The sequence below is a fragment of the Vidua chalybeata genome, chromosome 7, assembly GCF_026979565.1.
Source record: "Vidua chalybeata isolate OUT-0048 chromosome 7, bVidCha1 merged haplotype, whole genome shotgun sequence".
NCBI classification, from domain to species: Eukaryota; Metazoa; Chordata; class Aves; order Passeriformes; family Viduidae; genus Vidua; species Vidua chalybeata.
The window spans coordinates 9,788,564-9,807,467 of NC_071536.1; positions in this window are offsets into that span (position 1 = coordinate 9,788,564).

The following is an 18,904-nucleotide window of genomic DNA, read 5'->3' on the forward strand; positions in this document are numbered from 1 at the left end:
TAGTGATGCTGTCTCCCAAGAGGAATGGAGAATAATTCCTTAGAGCCATGCACTACGACTAGGCAGCTGGCCTATTGCTTGAAAATGAAATTTGAATCTCTTGAGTCCAGAAAGAGTAAATTTGGTTCCCTTTCTACCTAGAAGCACAAAGATTGCTTAAAACCACCTCACACCTCTCTGTTTTGGACTCCAGGCATGAAAATCTGGCAGCTAGAAGGCTTTCAGACTCCCTAAGTTCTGCTTTTCATTAGATACTACATACTTACTGGAGAAATATGCTATACAGAGGCATTAAATATCCCATCGTGTCCTACACAAATTGGTGTTAATATTTTCTAATCCTAGATCTCCAGCTGGAAGGAACTCTTACAATATCACAGCACATATTGTTAAATACTTTCTCACTTAGCTTATAGAATGTAGGTTTAATGAGAATTTGAACTGTGATCTTTTAATGTGATCACTTAGTTCATTAAAACACTGTTTCACCTACACAAATCTCTTGCTCGTGAAGTTCACTGCAATGAATCAGAGCCCAGCACACATGAGTAACTGCAAAGTGAGACTGAGTTTTCCTGTATCTCTCTGGTGCAGTCCCCCATTGGTTTCTCACTGTGAAGGCTTTTCAGAGACTGCTGTTCTGAAATAATAATGAGAAAACCCACTAAAAAAAGATCCATTTTTATTTTTAAAGAATGGAACATAAAATGATTCATTGCACTAGGGCATGTGAAGTCTGTCACTCTGCTTTAAAGTCCCTGTGCATCCAACCTTGCAAACAACTAACAAAAATCACTGTATTTGGTTGAAGTTTGACTTACTAAGATTTTCCTATTGCCTAGAAGAGGATAGAAAGGATGGGAAAAGAAACATCAAAAGATAAAAAGAAAACTCATATGAAATAGAACTGGACCCTTCTAGGGCCTTCCAGGAATAGACCATGGTTTTTACAATGGTTGAGCATTTGAAAACAAATAGTTCTACAAGTTCTGCAAGCATTTCCGTAACTGCTTTTCCCTTTTAATTTTTGTTTTGTTGTTTTTCAGTAGTCTCTCTTGAATTTCTTGTTGGCCCATTAATTCATCCACTTGTTAAATGGAGGACAAGCATCCAAAGAATGTAATGGGGGCAGGACAATTTGCTTATCATTCATATACAGAAATCATCCTGACACTGAAAACATTAAGAATTTTTTTCATCCCATCTCTGTAATCTTTGCTGTTGGGGTCAGTTGCCTGCTTTATCCACATCTCACCCCAGTGGTGCTGGGAAAAACCTGACAGCAAATAACTGCTAAATTTCTCATTCCTGATCCTCTTCCAGGAGTATACCAGAGCTAACAGCCTGGAAGGGACCCATGGGATCTCCCAGACACACCACTGAAAGATGAACATTCACCTGCATGCTTGGATGACAAAGCCTAGAAGAAAACAGGCTACAATTCAGAAAAAAAGATCCCAGGTTTGATGCCTGTTGCTTGACTGGTTCACTTGTATTACATCACCTCAACTCCCATCAAGTTTCCATGACCTGATTGAAAACTAAACATTTTCTAATTTTGTAGAAGAGGGTTTTCTTATACTAACAGGGAATCCATACATTTTAAAAAACAATTTTCTTACCAATAAAAGTTAGTATTTCTTCCCATTCAAAACAATAATTTTGACTAAAAACAAATTGAAAAACATTAGTGAGAGTGCTCCTTCATTTCTGGTAAGAGCTGGACAATTTTAGCAGAAAACTATTGATATTTGAAAGAAAAAATACATATGCACATATGTACAAAATGCATAGAGGTAGAGAAGGATGGTTCTTTCTGTAGTAAGATTACTTTCCCCTTTACATATAAGCTAAACCTAACTCCATTTAGCACTTAGAACATGTGCTTTCTTCCCTGGCTGTACAACTGCTGGCAAAGGCTGAAGTGCCCAGGGGTAGATTAACGTGCAGTGAAGAGACCCTGCACAGGATAAACACAGCCCATCATGTGGCTGTCCAATTTATCACCCAGACAGCACCAAGCTGGGAAGGTTTATAAATTATATTAACCTAATTTAAATCACTCTACCCAAAATAATTGAACAAGAGAGACGCTGTTTACAGATATGTGATCTAGCCATGATAGCCATTCTGATATTTTATAGAAGCTGGGTTGTGGCCCCCAACATGCAGATAAGCCAGCACTCTGGGTGATGAAATATGACAGAATCTTCCTGGAGAAGTATCAGTTTGTATAAACTCTTCAAGAAAGTGTTGAATATATTTACCTGGACAGTGTCAGGTTGTGCTGCACCATCATTATAAAATTGACAAGAGAAGTGCTAGAGGTAAACAGCAGATGATGGAAAAGGGCAGGGAAAACCAGCAGCCAACAAGACATGAGGGGAAAAAAAAAGGAAAGGATTTTGACGGAGAGTCTTTTTTTATGCTAAGTCACTTTAATGGACATAGCCAGGGAAAAAAGAAATTCTTTTTTATCGTAGGATTGTTAAACCTATTCCCCTAAGTCACAGCACACTGAAAGAAACATTTTAAAATCTGATAATCAGAGGTAGAAAGAATGCAGTAACAGAAGAAGTTATGTCCCAGAAAAATGACTTTTACAGAGAGCCAGGATCCTGATGTACCCTGCAAATAGAAGTTTCTGATTAAACTGAGCTGGAAGCCTCTGGGAAAAATAAAGGAAAAACTAAATTTTTCAAAATAGCTTAAATAACAATAAATTTTAAAAACCATTTATCCTGAAATAAATGATTAATTTATTCCCAGAATTCTTCATCATTTCTGAATAATATACGTGATGAAGTGTGAGAATGATGCTTGATTAAATGAGATCCCTGGAGTGCATTAGAGGAGATTTAGTCTGGAAAACAGCATCTGCTGTCTCTTTCTTTCCTTTTCTCAATGCTGTGTTGTTTCCATGTATTACAGCATATTACCCTCTTTCAATTTTAACAGAATAGGACAATATTTATTCAGATTTTTTGTGGTGGCCATACAATGGGTCTTTCAGTGTGAGAGCCTGAAAAATATTGCTGAATACTTATTTTATTTTTCCTGGCAGGAATAGTAATTACCTTCTCTTAGTCACTCACAGGTCATACAAATCTAAGTCATTATCTGATATAATAAGGCCAGTAGATTTAATTCAACTGGCTTTTCCCAAGACTGTTTTTTCACCATATTTCTGTTCTTACCGATGCATCCAACACTGATGATCATGGCTTTGATACAGCACTAATGAGACCTAAAGAGATCTGTCAATGATCAACAGCTGGATATAGCAGCACTGCTATCCTTTGCCATGGCCACCAGTTTGGTCATGATGCAACACCTGGGCATTGTCCAGTACAGCTGTGCTGGACACATCCAGCTCACCCAGCTCTAGAAGCTGACAATAAGCAGAGACAGCTCATCTGAAGGCTGCCTGAAAAGCCAGGTTATTGGAGCTCAGATGTAAACACCCACGGTGAATTTTGAAACCTTTGTACAGACCCCAGCTGTCCTTTAAGACACCCAATCTGGCACCAGCCTGCAGCAGCATCCCAGCCCACATCCGAGCAGGATTTTCATCCCACTTTCTCTTGCTGTACTCACACCATCTGCCTACCAGCCACAGTGATATGGGAACACTCAGTACCTGACATACCAGTAACATGGGGGAAAAATTCTATTGTAACACTCTACTTATTCAGCATCAGAAATAAATGCCAAAACATGACTGGTATGTAGGTGACCAGATGCTTGTCCACAAATATCTTCAGACTAATAACGGGTCCAGTGAGTGGATTTGGTTTGTTGAGTTGTGATTTTTTTCTACTTGTAAACTGTGCTGTTCAAACATTTTCCAGTACACTCTGCTTCTTCATTAACACACATTCCTTCCCTACCATGTGCTACATTTGATTAGAAAGACAACCATTTTTACAAGAAGATATTATGTCAATATTAACTAGTGACAGAGATAATATCAAAGATAAAACTGCCATCAAGTTATTAAGAGACTGTAATTTGCTTGCACATTTTCATGAAATTATAAAATTGGGTATCATATCTATATCTGCTTATGAACAGCAACATATCTCTGAGTTAATAATTACAATCTTGTTTTTACTTGTTGACAGTCTATGACTAATTGCTGTCTGAAGAGAATTTAAACAGATCAATTCAAAAATCAGCCATCTAAAGAAAGGTAACATGTTTAGCATGTATTCAGATGGGACTGCAAAGTTCCTGTATTTTATTTGGATATCTCTATTATATGGCAGCTCCTCAGGAGAAAAAAACCCCAAAGTGCATTAACTAAAAAGAAGTAATGCAATAACTGGAATGTTTTAGTTTTTTGGGTTTTGTAATGCTGTTAATTTACCTGTATTTAGAGTAAAGCAGAGAGTAAGAAGGATTTCTGATACCCAAACTGAGATTTTTCACTATCTAACCATGAGCAACAAACTGCTGACCATTGGTCTCTGCCCACTGTCAGTCTCTGACTTGTAGAGGACTCCATCAGTGCAGCTTGGGGTGCAGCTGCAGGGAGAGCTGCAGCTGAGCTAAGGGTGGGAGCTGGAGACAAGAGGCCTTGAATTGATGACCCTTTGCCCAAAAAAAGGCACAAGGACCTCTGCTTATCATAGGTGCCCAAGTGTGACTGACCTAGAGGTTCCTGGATGCTCAGAGAAGAAAGTTTCCTTAATAGTTTCTTAGAATTTTGGATGACCTCTGATCCAGTCCCATCTCTTTTTGAGTGGAATGCATTGGGCATTCTCTTAGGGTGTATGTTCCAACTCTGTTTCAGCTGAAAGGAACCCAAGTCACACTCAATGTTCTGTAGTGTGGACCTGGGAACAGTAAGCGTGGGGTGATGCAGAGGTTTGCTCTAAAAGCAGGACCATCATCTATTAAGTCAGAAATGAAATGTCCTTGTGGTGTTGCACTAGGCTTAGAAGCAGCAACACTAAAGCCTGGCTGGTTACTTGGGTAAACAGCAACAACAGAACCTTCTCTTAAACCTCTGATCATTCAGCTTTCAGAACTAATCTCTCCATTTAAAGAATAGGGATCTTTACCACATCAGAAGGCTGTCACTTTTAATTTGGAATATCATTTAAAATTGTGTCTTCTGAGTTATTTTTCAAACAGGCATGATCAATGTTTCTGAAAGTCCCAAATATCATGTGAAAGATAAAGCAAGGCTACACAATTTTTCTTCCTATCAACTTGTTTATCTTCATTAAAATTTTAAATATAATACTTAAGCTGTAGCTAACAGCTGAGATACAGTAAGCAAGCATACCACCCACTTTAGAGAAATGTGGTTCTGCCTGAAAAGCATTATGACATTCCCTGTTTGATAATGTGAATTACTAGGTGAGAAAACCATTCTTTTTTTGTTTATCCAATGTTGCAGGCTCTGTTCAAAAGCTGAGGAAAATCCTAATTCTCAGTTATTATTGCACTGCTGTTTGTGGTTGCAAAGACTCACACAAAAGGGACCTAATACAGAACCAATAAACACAGATACATGCAAATAGTAAAAGCAGCACAGTGAAATATAGTTATTTTCCCATTATTCTTCATTTTTGATTAATAATTCTAGAATCTAAGAATTTCAGAAGGTGCCCAACAGGATCCTGGTCTGCATTCTGAAGAGTACTGCCAGAAGGTCAGGAGAAGTGAGCCTTGCCTGCCTGGACAGTGCTGAGACACCCCTGGAGACCCGCACCCAGTTACCAGCTCCCAGCTACAAGAGAGACAAGAACATGCTGGACCAAGCCCAGCAAAGGGCTTCAAAGATGCTCAAGGGATGGAAACACCTGACCAACAAGGAAAGCCTGAGAAAGTTGAGACTGATCAGCCTTGAGAAGAAAAGGTCTGGAGGAATCTCAGTGTGCATAAATAACACCACAATGGGTAAAGGAACACAAAATTAAGCATTTCAAATTCCATTACAAAAATATTTTTGACTGTGTGATAAAATAATAGCACAGCTTGCCCAGAAATGCTGGGATCCCCATCCTTGGAGATACTCAAAACCCATCTGGACACAGTCCTGGCAACCCTTGCTCAGAGTTGGGGGACTAGACCAGATCCAAAGACTGCTGCCAATGCCAACATCCCATAACCCCATGAAAGTCAGCACTAGAGACTGACCCTGAATTTCCTGCTTGTAACATTTCAGAAATTGGGCAAGGCCCTTATATGCTAACACTTTCAATCATAAGATCAGATTAATTTCTCTGGTATCAATGAGGTTTAGTTTAAACATTTATTTTAAACATTTTATTTATTTTAAACATTTTGCCAGGAAACACTAAATACATTTAAATAAATGTCTAATCTCTTCAAATTAACAATAAGGACTTAATATTAAGAGAGATTGGAAAGGATTTAGTAAATTAGTGTACGAAGTGACAGGTTAATTGCTTTGCAGATCATTAAGCAAAACATTTATTTAGCAACCAATAATTTAACCAATGAATTCAGCCTGTTAACAAGGGAAAAATATTTTTTGAGGCATTTGCTCATATTTTGATGAATAAATTTATTTAGTCAACTTTTCCACTAGCAGTTTGTTTTCAGTTCTCATTCAATATTTATTACTCACAACTCAAGCAAGTGATGGGTCCCTGCAATTGCATTTTAACTATCTGTTTTTTCAGAGGACTGCAACCTCAGCTGTTTTCTCTTGTGGGAAGGTGGGGGGTTTTTGGGTTTTGTTTGTTTCTCCTCACCTCTCTGTAGATAGGTCAAAGAGCTATGAAGATAAAGTACATATCAATATGCAGCTGAAGAACTATCTCAAAAATAATTCTGAAAAACAGCGCAAGTAATTCTCTTCTAATGAAAAAGGATTCTTAAAACAATGAACTGAAAAGGGCTACAAACCTGGAAACCTCCAAGGCTTCAGCCTGAGGGGGGCTTCATAATGTATCATTCAACCCCCAATATGATTCACATTTTAAAAATATATTTAACTGATTCCATGCATATTTAATGTGCATGAAAGTAATGGAGATAAATGAGTGCCATTATTAGCAGACGCTATTTCAGTTCATTTATTCCCTTTCCCACCACTTCTACTGAAAGCATGAGAAAATAGAAATAAGCATTCAATCTTTAGCAGAGAAAAAGAGTTGAGACACTTATGGGCAAAATTCAGTCTTAGGCAGACAGACCTTTCAGAAGGGCTCTGATTAACCTGGGAGAGAAACACCACCCACACCAAGTACGCTGCAGAGGGCCTGCAGGGTCATAGGAAAGGGGGGATCTTCCAGCTCTTGTCTGATCCAAGGGCTTCTCTTGAGGGCCAAGGAACACAAGAAAAAAAACATGACTACTCTGGGAACACATTAATTTCAGGTGTGAAAGCAGGCAACAAAGACCTCTTATCCTCTCTTCCCAAGACACCATGATAAATCTTAGTGGATTTCTTAGCACACAGAGAGGCCAAGCATACAGCACCTTTTAAAGGAAAGAATAGGAAAAATTCCTGGCGCTTTAATGTCATTGGCAAAGCTCAAGATGCTACATATTCCACTGAGAAGTGTTGGGCTCTTTTAGACATTTAAGCTTTTAAAACATCTGGAAATCCATTTGCTCCCCAAATATACATAATTCTCACAATTTCAATAAATATTGATCTTTGTTTGGGTGTCTATTGAGATTAATTGAGTCAAGAACTAAGTATTGACCAAAACAAAGAGGAGGTCAATACTTACATTGAAGGAAAATATACATTCATCTTTGCTGAAAACATGAAAGCCCAGAGGCCAAATATTTGCCCTAATTTATTTATCCTTTATGACTCCTGGAGATTCCACTGGTGAAGATGAGCATTAAAAAAAACTCCAGAACTAATATAGTTTATATAATTAGTTAATTGCCTGCCCTAGTATAGCACATGATCTCAGTGTTATGAACTATCTTGAAAATTCTACAAATGAGAAGGAATATAATAAAGACATGCTCCCTCCTGATGTGTAGTCTTTTTTAGTGAAGTAGGTCGTTGAAGAGATTATCTAGTATTAAGTCTCCAACATGTAAGTTGTTAAAATGGATTAGATAACCTATAGACATCCCCTCCAAACTATATTATTCCACAAATGCTTGAAGGATGGAATGACCAAAATCCCATATTGTTCAGTGTCCAATAGCTAAGTAAAGATTCATTCAATGGCTCCACAAAAAGAGTTAATTTAAATCAGAACAGAATGCAATAGATTTATTTTTTTTTCTTTTGCATAATCGTAACTTCAAATTCTTCCTGTATTGAAAACCTTTCCTAGTCAGGAACAGAAGTCTAATTTGGTATAGAACAAACACTATACTTTCTGATATTTGAGTCACAGCATAGTCTGAGAAAGATCATTGAGTCCAACTCGAGTTATTTTCCTTGCAACTTAATCTGACCTAAATATGTAGTCTACAATGACAAAGACATTACAAGTGAGCAGTAAGTGACATTTTTTTCACAACTGATATGAAACATTTTATCATAATCTGTTCTAGGTACTATATAGATAGTAAATACACATTCATTTAGCATATTTCTAAATGGTGTGTTTAAAAGGCAACCTTTAACATATCAATATGCCTAAAATACATTCCCTAGGGAGATAATCTCGTTGAAAAGAAGTAGATGCTGAATAGCAGGAGAAAACAGGCTAGAGTTTTTCAGCAATTTTTTAAATTTAATTCATTAGAAATGAAAGTGTTCAGACACTATTAGCTGCAGCTGTGGAAAAAACATGTAGCTTTTAATGAAAATGCTAATAAAATAGGGAAAACCTAATTTATATAGAACAAAGAAGATTAAACCCCTGGCTTTTGATACATGATTTGATTGTGGTCATAGTATGAACATAAGGATGCCTCATGCAAAGGATTCAATTTCAGATAACAGGCTTTATTTTCATCTTTGTGCAATGAAGAAACATGTCATCTTCTGTTTTAATGTTTACATTTTGGTCAAGGGGGGTGGTTGTACTGTCTTGGGCAAAGCCTACTACAGCACCGTTTCTCAGGGGAAAAGCCCAGCAAGAAAAATGAGTCTAAACTTTATGTCTACAGAAATCTCATCTTCTAAGATTTTTTCCCCCTCTTTGCTTCACTAAAAAGTCCCTTACATATTTCATCTGGATTAAGGTTAGCATTCCATCTCTGTCATTTTTGTGGGGGGAAGAGGAAAAGGACTGCAGAGATTGACATTTTAATTTTTATCTGTCAAGAATGAAATCTTTGAATGAGCACAAATTCTAACAGGACTGGGAGAACCCAACTGAGATCTTCACACCAGGGTAAAGTAAGGAAAGTGGAATTGGGAAAAGTCTTAAGTGATCCACCCTGAGAAAACTATTTTAATCTGTTTAGCTGAGCATCTTATTTTTGCCTAAAATTAGTACATTCAAAAGAGTATGAGAACAAAAATTACTGTGTTACTTAATGCTGATCATACCAGAATCAAGGCAGGTTCTCAATATCAGACAAATTTTTTCTCCATGTATCTTTAATAACTCTCCTCAAAAATACTTTAATAAAAAGGTGTTTCTTCACAAGGTCAAGCTATAAGTCAAGGTGAGACACCTTGCTGTTTTTACCTGGAGTGAGAAGGTATATTTAGACTGTAATTCAAGCATGCAGAACCTCTGTCTCTCTCATGACTGTAGAAAAAGAATGAGGATATTAACATCCATATGCCAGTAGCATCTTTTATCAACACCTGTCTCTCTTTGGGGATTTGCTGAACTCTTAATAAAACATTTCTTAATTTAATATTTTAATTCTTTTACAATAAAAGCAGGATAAAAATAAAAACATGATTTCTTTATTTCATAAAAACTGGAGAGAATAGAAAAACTACCATTGGCCTTTTTAGAAACTCATTGGGTAAAAACATGGTGACAAGCTTTTGCTGGAAGTGCTAAGAAAATAGCTAGGGAATGTTGGTGCTGGAATTAATCATGAAAGTGCACTATAACAGAGTAATCAGACTTCTTAAAAGCCTAACTATTAAGAGTACTTAGTCCATTAAAAAATGCTAAAAAACCTCTAGATTTTCAGATTCGCTAGGTAGTAGTCAAAATTATACCTATCATGTGAATAGTATGATGATTTTAAAACCAAAAATACTGATTGCCCTGTTTCATGAAAGTAATACTTGTGAGCCAATAACTAGCTCCAAATAGTCTGACTCTTAAATATTACATAGTTCCATCACATCTCCTGAACAGGTGGAACCAATAAAAAACCCTGTGCATAGAGACATTAGGCTAAGATGCGATTTATACATTTCATGTATCAGCAAACACATAAAATAATTTAAAAATAATTAGGATTACCAGTGTCAGCAATGAGTTGATGAGAAATGCCTTATGGCAGGGATATTCAGGAACGTTCCATTTTGATACATCTGTTGCTTATATCTCACTTCAACAAACACTTTATAGAAAACTTGGCACAGGGAAGAAATCCTTAAACCTAGTAATAGTCAATCTAGCATGTTTTGATTACTCACAATCTGTAACAAGTTCTAAGAACAATAAAACTTCATTGTAAATGCTGTGAGAACAACCCTTTCCTCATCTTAAGTCTGAAGATTTCTGAAGTACAATAGTCAGTGCTTTTTAAAGAGAAGTTGCCGCAATTTTGATTCTTTAAGGATAAGAAAGAAGTGCTCAAGTCAGTTATTTCTGGAGGTGTTAGTAATGACATAAGGCAGCAATATAATCAGAAATACACTGCTGTATATTCTTGCATAAAATTATGTTATTTATTCTACATTTATAAATCAAGTGCAATCTGCCTGTGATCTATTTCAACACTGGCAAGTAGAGATTTTATATTAGTTTATTGGAAAAGTTTAGTGATTTGGCTATACTCAGTTAAGCTGGAAATTTAGTGATTCGGTGGTTGCTTATTGATGAAGACATGAACAGCCAGACAATCAGTCATTCCTCCAAAATGAAAAGTTTCCAAATCTTTTACTAAATTGCATTTCTGATTACCAGAGGAAAGAAAGGAATTATGGCCATGGCTCCAGCTCTGTAATCATAAAACAAATTTTAACTGAATGGGTGTGGAAGTGAACAGTCCAGGACTCTTGCTGTAACTGGCAGAAACACCAAAAGGAGCCTCCCTCCACCAAGGGCCACCAGGCTTCAGCACTTTATTTCTCTACACAGACAGAGAAATTGGCAGAGCTCCACTGACCTCTGTTTGTAGAGAAATGTAATTTCAACACAGTGGATGGAAAAGTGCCTGTCTAAAACTCTTCTGTGAAGCAGCCTTAAAGAAAAGAACTATATTTCTTTGAAGAATATGAATAACTCCCAACTATTTTTTCCAAGTTAAACAGAACCTTTAAGACTCTGCAACCCTTTAAACAAGATACAGAAAATCCTGCATCTTACAAAAGTGGGTAAACCATATACTGCATTAAGGGGTATAAGATCTTCAAGATAATCTAATCATCACTCATATTTCATTCAGTGCTTGATATTTGCTCCAGTAACATTGATCAGGATGGTAACTTCCCTAGGATGTCACAAAGTGCTTAGTCAGCTAATCAATTGTATCCCTTGTAGGTAATTGCTACAAGGTGTCTAAAAAACACAGAAATTTGATATTACTGCAAGCAGCTGCACAGTTTGGCAGGAGATCTACATGGTGGCTTGCAAACAAATTTACAAATAAAGCTTCATAGAGCACTTAACATTCCTCAAGTAAGTCTCTGCCCAGCCCCTGCATCTCAAGTCACAACTGTGTCTCGGGGTACAAAATCAACCCTGAAGAGACAGAATTATGTGGACTGAAGGTAACTTAGTAGTTTACCTTCTCTACAGTCTTTGAGAGGGAGATGTTGAATAATTGAGAGCAGAAACTGCATTCAGCTGTTCTGCGCAGTCTTGCACAGCAGTCAGGGTAGATTTTTCCAAATATCTCACTTAAGTGCATCTCACCATTTCACTTCCAGACTTAGTCATGTTCTCTGGATTCACACAGTATCTTTACACTTAGTACAACTTCATCATGTATATTGTTTTGGAATACATATCAAAATGACCAAGATAAAGTCACATTGACAAAGTGATCACTCCATACATCTCAGAGGAGATGAGCCATATATTTCCCCCATTAGTACTTAAGCGATTCAAAAATCCACCCTCTACACAAAATAACACACACAACTCAGTCTCTATGCCTCTCTAGTAATATACACCTAAGTCAAGAGGGTAACCATGCAAAACCATGCCAGGGTGGAGTTTTGGCATTCCTCACAAAGAAGGACTTCTTTTTCTTAGGTTCAAAGTATTCATGGAGCTGCTGTATTAAAGTTTAGGGAATTACACCAGAAATTAATTTGGTCTTCATTGCTGGGAGTGTAAACAATGGCATTATTATTTTGTTCAGACCTTTCTGGTCTTAATGAACTGATTAGATTATTCTATTCAGAGGTTTCACAATGATGAGGATCATTATGTATTGTCAAAAGATTGAGCACATAACATTCATAACACTGAAGCTTTGCAGGAGCATTCTAATGTTAAAGGTTGATAAATTAAGCAGCCTTGGAATTCTCATTAAGTTTGTCAAGCTGAATTGTCAGGTATTTTGCCTTAGCTAATGGCTTGGGCAACCAAGAGTCATTCACAACTGAGGCCATTGTTATCTTATTAAGGCAACTGAATAAGTGTTCAGAAAGGTGCCAAGCAGTAAAAAGCTGTCGCAGTTTGAAGCAGGTTGCTCCAGATTACAGAACATAAATACTTCTAAAAGAAAGTTTCTTCCATCTTATAAAGAGACAGATACATCAAAGTGAAAAAATGCATTTCTTATGATTAGTACAAAGGTGAACTTAATTCATTCTTGATCTAAGTGTGATTCGCACTGCTTATCTTCTGCTTTCGGATACTGAACCCAGACACAAAAACTCCATTACTGATTAACCATTCCTGGTAAATGATTAGCATCACCACACATCATCTGCATCTCCCTTTTCTCATGCAAAGCCAATAATCCTTCATGTCTGCTTTTAATGCTCTCTCTTAATTTTTATCTAAAGATACAGAAAGAGCCATAACAGCATTGCTGCTCTCTGGCCTCCTTAGAAAAGCTCTAAAACACCTCCCAGCCCTGCTAAGCCTCCTCCAAGACACCCAGTCTGGTTTTATCAAGAACAGTTAAGAGACTGATAACTTATCTTTAACCCTCACTGCTAATGAAGCTGAAGAGAGTCTTATTATTCATAATTATTTATCTGTGCACAGTTTTAAGTCTTATGAGCTGTCTCAGTGCATTTAATGATATTACTAACAATTTGAAACAGGTACTATTGTAACTCTTCTATTCAGAGATGCTGAAAGCCGTTATACCATTCTAAATGGCAATCCTTTGAAGAACTCTTCTACAAAAATATAAGTAACATTTTTTAAGGCATACACAAAATGAGGAAAAGAAAGTACAGCAGCATTCATGACAAGTTTGGGGTTTTTTCTCCTACGTATATGACTTTTCCCTGTAGGAGTTAAACTGCAACAAGAATTCAGTTGTGGAACAGTGTAAATCATCAATTGTCAGACTAACCCGAGTTCTTTAATTGCACACATTCACCACCACACACTTAGTGCAAGGATTTCCTTTTGCTACAGTAATTTCATTTTAACTTTTACTCTGAAACCAATAAAAGCAATTGCTCTGTTTATGGTTTTGGTGGATTGACAGTGTGCACATAAGGTACAGAATGCCTTTTTCATGCAAGTTCTGTGATTATTCTTCTGTCTCACACTTCAGCAGTTGAAATGAACCCCCTCCTTCCTTATTCATCCACTACAACCCTATACTGCATTCTGACACCCCACAACACTAAAATAACTCACCATGTAACACAAAAATACTTTAAATAATGATCATCACATGACTGGAAACAGAAGGGAATTTCCTTTCAAAGTTTTTCACTGTAGATTTCAAATCTCCCTGGGCAGGTCTGACCTTCCTCCTGGTATTGTTTGTACCCTGCCTTAAAGGTATTATGACATGTGCTTTGAAACTGGGGTGCGTCGAGTCGCTTTGATGCATTTTCTGTGTACTCCAGGACTGTTTAGGTAGTGCAGTGAATCAAGGAACCATGACAATGTTGTTACAGATGTAGTCTGTAAGTGTATTAATATTCAGATGAATAAACAAGAGTCCCTTCCTGACAGTGTTCCTCAAGAGCGGTCATTCTGTATGATGGTGTGGAGACACACTCTGGCTCTAAACTACAATCAAGCTTTTCAAAAGCTTTTCCTGAGCTAGACAAGGCACTGACTATCTAGAATGGGGCAGAATACATAATTTGGAACATAATTTCTTTCCCCTCAGCACGCACACAAATGTTTTTCAAAACAAAAATACCACAAAGCAATTTTCTAAGATACAAAATTCCTGCAATGCACAGTCTCATTCATGGCCTTGTTCACAGGATCTGAGAATAATTAAAAAACATTATTGCCAGTGACAATTATTTTCGGCTTTATTAAATCTTACGATGAACCCACCCCTATCAGTTTCTCATAGGAGTGCTGGGAGGATTGCTCAGTGCAATGTCTTCAAACTCTCAGGAGTACTGCAGTTGTCCCCAGAGTGACCTTAGAGACACTTGCAAAAAAAAAAAAAATTCACTGTACATGAAATGTAGATTTTTCTGGCTAATGGAACAACTTTACACATCTTTAACAGTTACAGTGCTGATGCTAACTTGCATTAGCCTTTTCCTGTGGCACAGGTACCTCTGCTGAGTGTTAAAATTCAACCCACAGAAAATCAAAGCTTTGCAGGAATAGGCTGGAGGTGTCTCAAGCTGCAGGGACAGGACTCCTTTCTAAAGCCTTCAGTTATATCCTGGCCTGAACTCTGAAAACATTTCAATATTCAGCTCAAATTCTGAATGAGGTTCTTCCTTAAATATACACTGCCAGTGTGCAAAAAAAAAAACAAAACCAACAAAAAAACCTCCAGACTAAACAAACAGAAAAAAAAACCTAAATAAAAACCAAGGAAAAAAAAAACCCAAAGCCCCCCTCAATAACTTTCTGAAAAAATTCCCCAAATGCCCGTCTTTGCCATTAGTAGCACAGATGCATTGTACAGTGATAGTAAGCCAACCTGAAACTTTTTGGATTACAGAAATATTGAAAAACTGCACTTAAACTGAAATAACTGAATGCATATTTTTTTGCAATTAACAGATTTTTCACCTGTCTGCCTAAAATGTGGCCTCTTATTTTCATAAAAATCTGTTCAAAATTTCTTGCTGTTTCAAGAAATTGATCCAAGCTACTAATTATTTCACAGAGATATCTTTTAATGTAAATTAGGAAATAGAGCAGGCATTCTTCTTTCATCTTCTTAAACTAACATGGTCCCCTAACATTCACATCACTTGGGAATAGGCAACTTAAAATTTCACAAGAAAGACATTGTTTAAGGATTAAGTGCATTTCCTGATTTTGCTGTATTTCAAGATTTGGATGAGTACCAAATATTAAGACCTTTGTCTTCAGGACAGATTTGTGAAATCTCAATGAGTTTCCAAATCTGCAGATAACAAACCTTGTAGGGACTACAAATAAGCCAGAGGACAAGCTAGGAATTCAAATTATCTCGACAAGTAGGAAAGCAGCTGAAAAACAAAGGATGTTTATTCAGTGGGGAGAAAGGCAAGGTTCTGTACCTAAGCATGAATAATTAGCTATGCAAATGTAGCAACGTGGATCAAGTAGTTAGCAATTTTACAGCAAAGGATATGAGTCTGTTATGCATCACTGATGAACATGAGTCAACAGCGTTATACTGTTGAGTAAAAGCCAAATACCCCCATCAGACAGCTGGAAATGAGAGTCAAGATGCATCAGGCAATCTTTTCCCTCTAGGCAGGGCCAATAAAGCTTCAGCTGGAGCATGCCATGCAGCTCCTCGCTTTGATTTCCAGGAAATATAGACTAACTAGAGAGAGGGAAACAGGGCACTGAAACAGCCAGGGTTCATTACCTATGGCTATAGACAGAAGTATTTGGAACCCTTTAGGTGAAAGAAAGGAATATGGGACATGTGATGATAGTCTGTAATTCGACAAAAGTTTTTTGTCAGACAAGTGATGAACACACCTGTAGCCATAGTGCACTAGATAAGAAAAACTTGCAGTTGAAACAATAAAAATTCAATTTCCTCCCCAGAAAATTAGCCAGCCTCTATTTCAGCCCTTTGCCCTCCCTTCCAACACAAGTGAGATGGACATCATCTCTAAGCTGGTATTTTTAACAGGCAAAAGAAATGGCAGTTAGGAACAAAGAAGTACAATAGAGGCTCCTAAAGTACTTCTGAAAGTCCCTTCCAGTATTATTTCTGTTAAAAACCTGCATGTACACCTTCACACACAGATCAAGAGCTAGAGAGGAAGGGCAATTAAAGCATGAGGAGAAATTGCATCTCCTGTAACTTGTAAGCTTCTCCAGTTTCCCTTAACTGTGGTAGAAGCAGACAGGAGGGATAGAACCAACTCAAGCTTCTAACTATTATTTGGTATTAGGGGAAGAACATGTGCCTAGCTTCTCCAATTTGGGCTGGCAGTCAGGTTTTCCACCTTCAGAAAAACAATGGAAAATCATATCTGACAACTAATTCAAAGCAACATCCCAAAATTGCTCATTCTCACCATTAACTACTGTTGTATTCCCAACTACAGTGATTAAGAGGCATCCTTTTGAATTAGGCAGGCAGGTGCCTTTGGAGTACTTACAGAAGAAGGGAGTACCCCTCTACTAATAGAACACTCTCATTGTCATTTCAGAAATTAGCAGAGACAAAGGAAAGTCTTGGCTAAAACACTATAATTACTCCAAACCAACAAAAAGCATGCAACTGGGTCAGAAAAGAGTTCCTCCAGCTTTGCTTTACAAAGACGACATTCTCTGAGTTTTCTGTTTGGGAGTCTGGTATTTTTAGGGGGGAAATGCATGGGGGTGTGTGCATTTGGGGGTTTTTAAACCAACAAGATGATGTCTTGGGTTTCTTTTATATAAACCAGTATACTGCCCAAGCTTTTTGCACCCATCACACTACCTAATTCAGAGGATTGAATTACAAATCAGATATTCTGATGCAAGGCTGAAACTCTTCACGGGTCGTAGAAGACAGTGATAAATGGTAGAGTTGTGCCATTATATTTCAAGAAAAGCTGTTACTTCCTAGGAGTATAACAAGTACTTAACGAAAAAACCAAAAAGACACAGAACATTAGGAAAAACTTAAAATCCAGACACCTGCGTCTTTCTTACAGTATATAAGCCATCTAGAAAAGGGTTTCCACTGCCTTGTGGAAAGCTCATTCCAGAGCAGAAATCGTGTCAGAGGTAAACATGGTAACTGACAGGTGAAATCGAACAGAAACAAACATTGAGAGTTAACATCAAAGGAAGCTTGGAGTTGTATTTACAAGCCAGACACACATAGCAAGGAATTGTTGTGCACATATGGTCTGTGGTGCTGCAGCAGTATCTATATTTGCTATCACAGTCTAAAAAAAAAACAAACACCAAAACCACCAAACAGCTATGTTATTGCTTTGAATCTAATCGTTCCCATCATCTAAATTCTATTCCTTGATGTAAACATACTGAGGATATTTTGAGAAGAAAAATCACCACCCAAAGTGGTCAAAGGCCTCATACAGCAAATGGGACAAGAAAATGAAAATATATCCACAACTCAAGTAAAAATAATGCCAGGCAGCAGATCTTCACATAATATTTGCTAGGCTGTAATGTTTTGTAAATTAAATTTCTGAAGGGAGGTTGTATGTGTAAACACAGCAAGCAGTACTTAGTTAATCCATAAATCTATTGGCTCAAGGAACAGTTTTACCACATGGTGTTATTTAGAAATCTGTGAGACTTCTAGAGATTCAAAATTTCATTCTGCAGAAGAGCTTTAATTCCTGCTGCCATGAATTTTCATAGTATCAAGTTTCAGAATACCTATTGGCAAAAATAACAACACTGATTGAGATAAAATGCAATTTATTATAGTGAAAACAGCTAGACAGATTAGACTTTAGGACATATTCTCCTCTTGATATATGTGCTTAATTTCTCTCAGCGCTAAAGGGTATTATTTGCATGTTTCACAACAGACTATATGCCTTTCAACTTCACTGTAATGTGCAGGTTCCATTTCAAAAATGAGTGGGTGTTAAGTACAAGAGCATAACACACAGTACTCAAGATTATTTAATGATACAAATAACATGACTGCACCATGCCAGGAGGGTTCAAAGTGTGGCTCAAGGAGATTTAAGTTAGCAGCCCTCTCTATCAGATAATTTCTAAGGCCATCAAAATATTTTCTTTTACTTATTTGTGTTTGCTGTGCTCAGCTAAGAGACCACCCCTTTTATCCCCATATATCCAGACAAGTGAGACTCCTGCAATAGGGCTTGCCAAAAATCCCACAGTAGAAAGAAAGAAATTCCATCAATAACACCTCCATGCTTTAAAATGCCTATATCATTGTGCTAATTACGTAAAGTATTTACAATTTGCTTTGAAAAATTAAATTATGGCCAGAAGCCAGGGTTTTTTTTACATCATTTCTTCATATTTGTCACTAATTTTACAGAGGCTTGGACAAGTAACACAACATTTATATCTCAGTTAGACTTTGAGGTTAACAGACTCCATCTTTCAGGTATTTTCCAGCCTTAATGATTCTACAATCTCTGATGGGAGTGAGGTTTAACTAGAGATTGTTCATTATTTGCCTCAGTAAGGGAGCATCACAAAAATGCAAAGTATTTTCTTAGGTCATACAAATGCAATAAAGAGTAGATGCCAAGTGGTGCCAGTATTAAACATGAGGTCAAACACTTGCA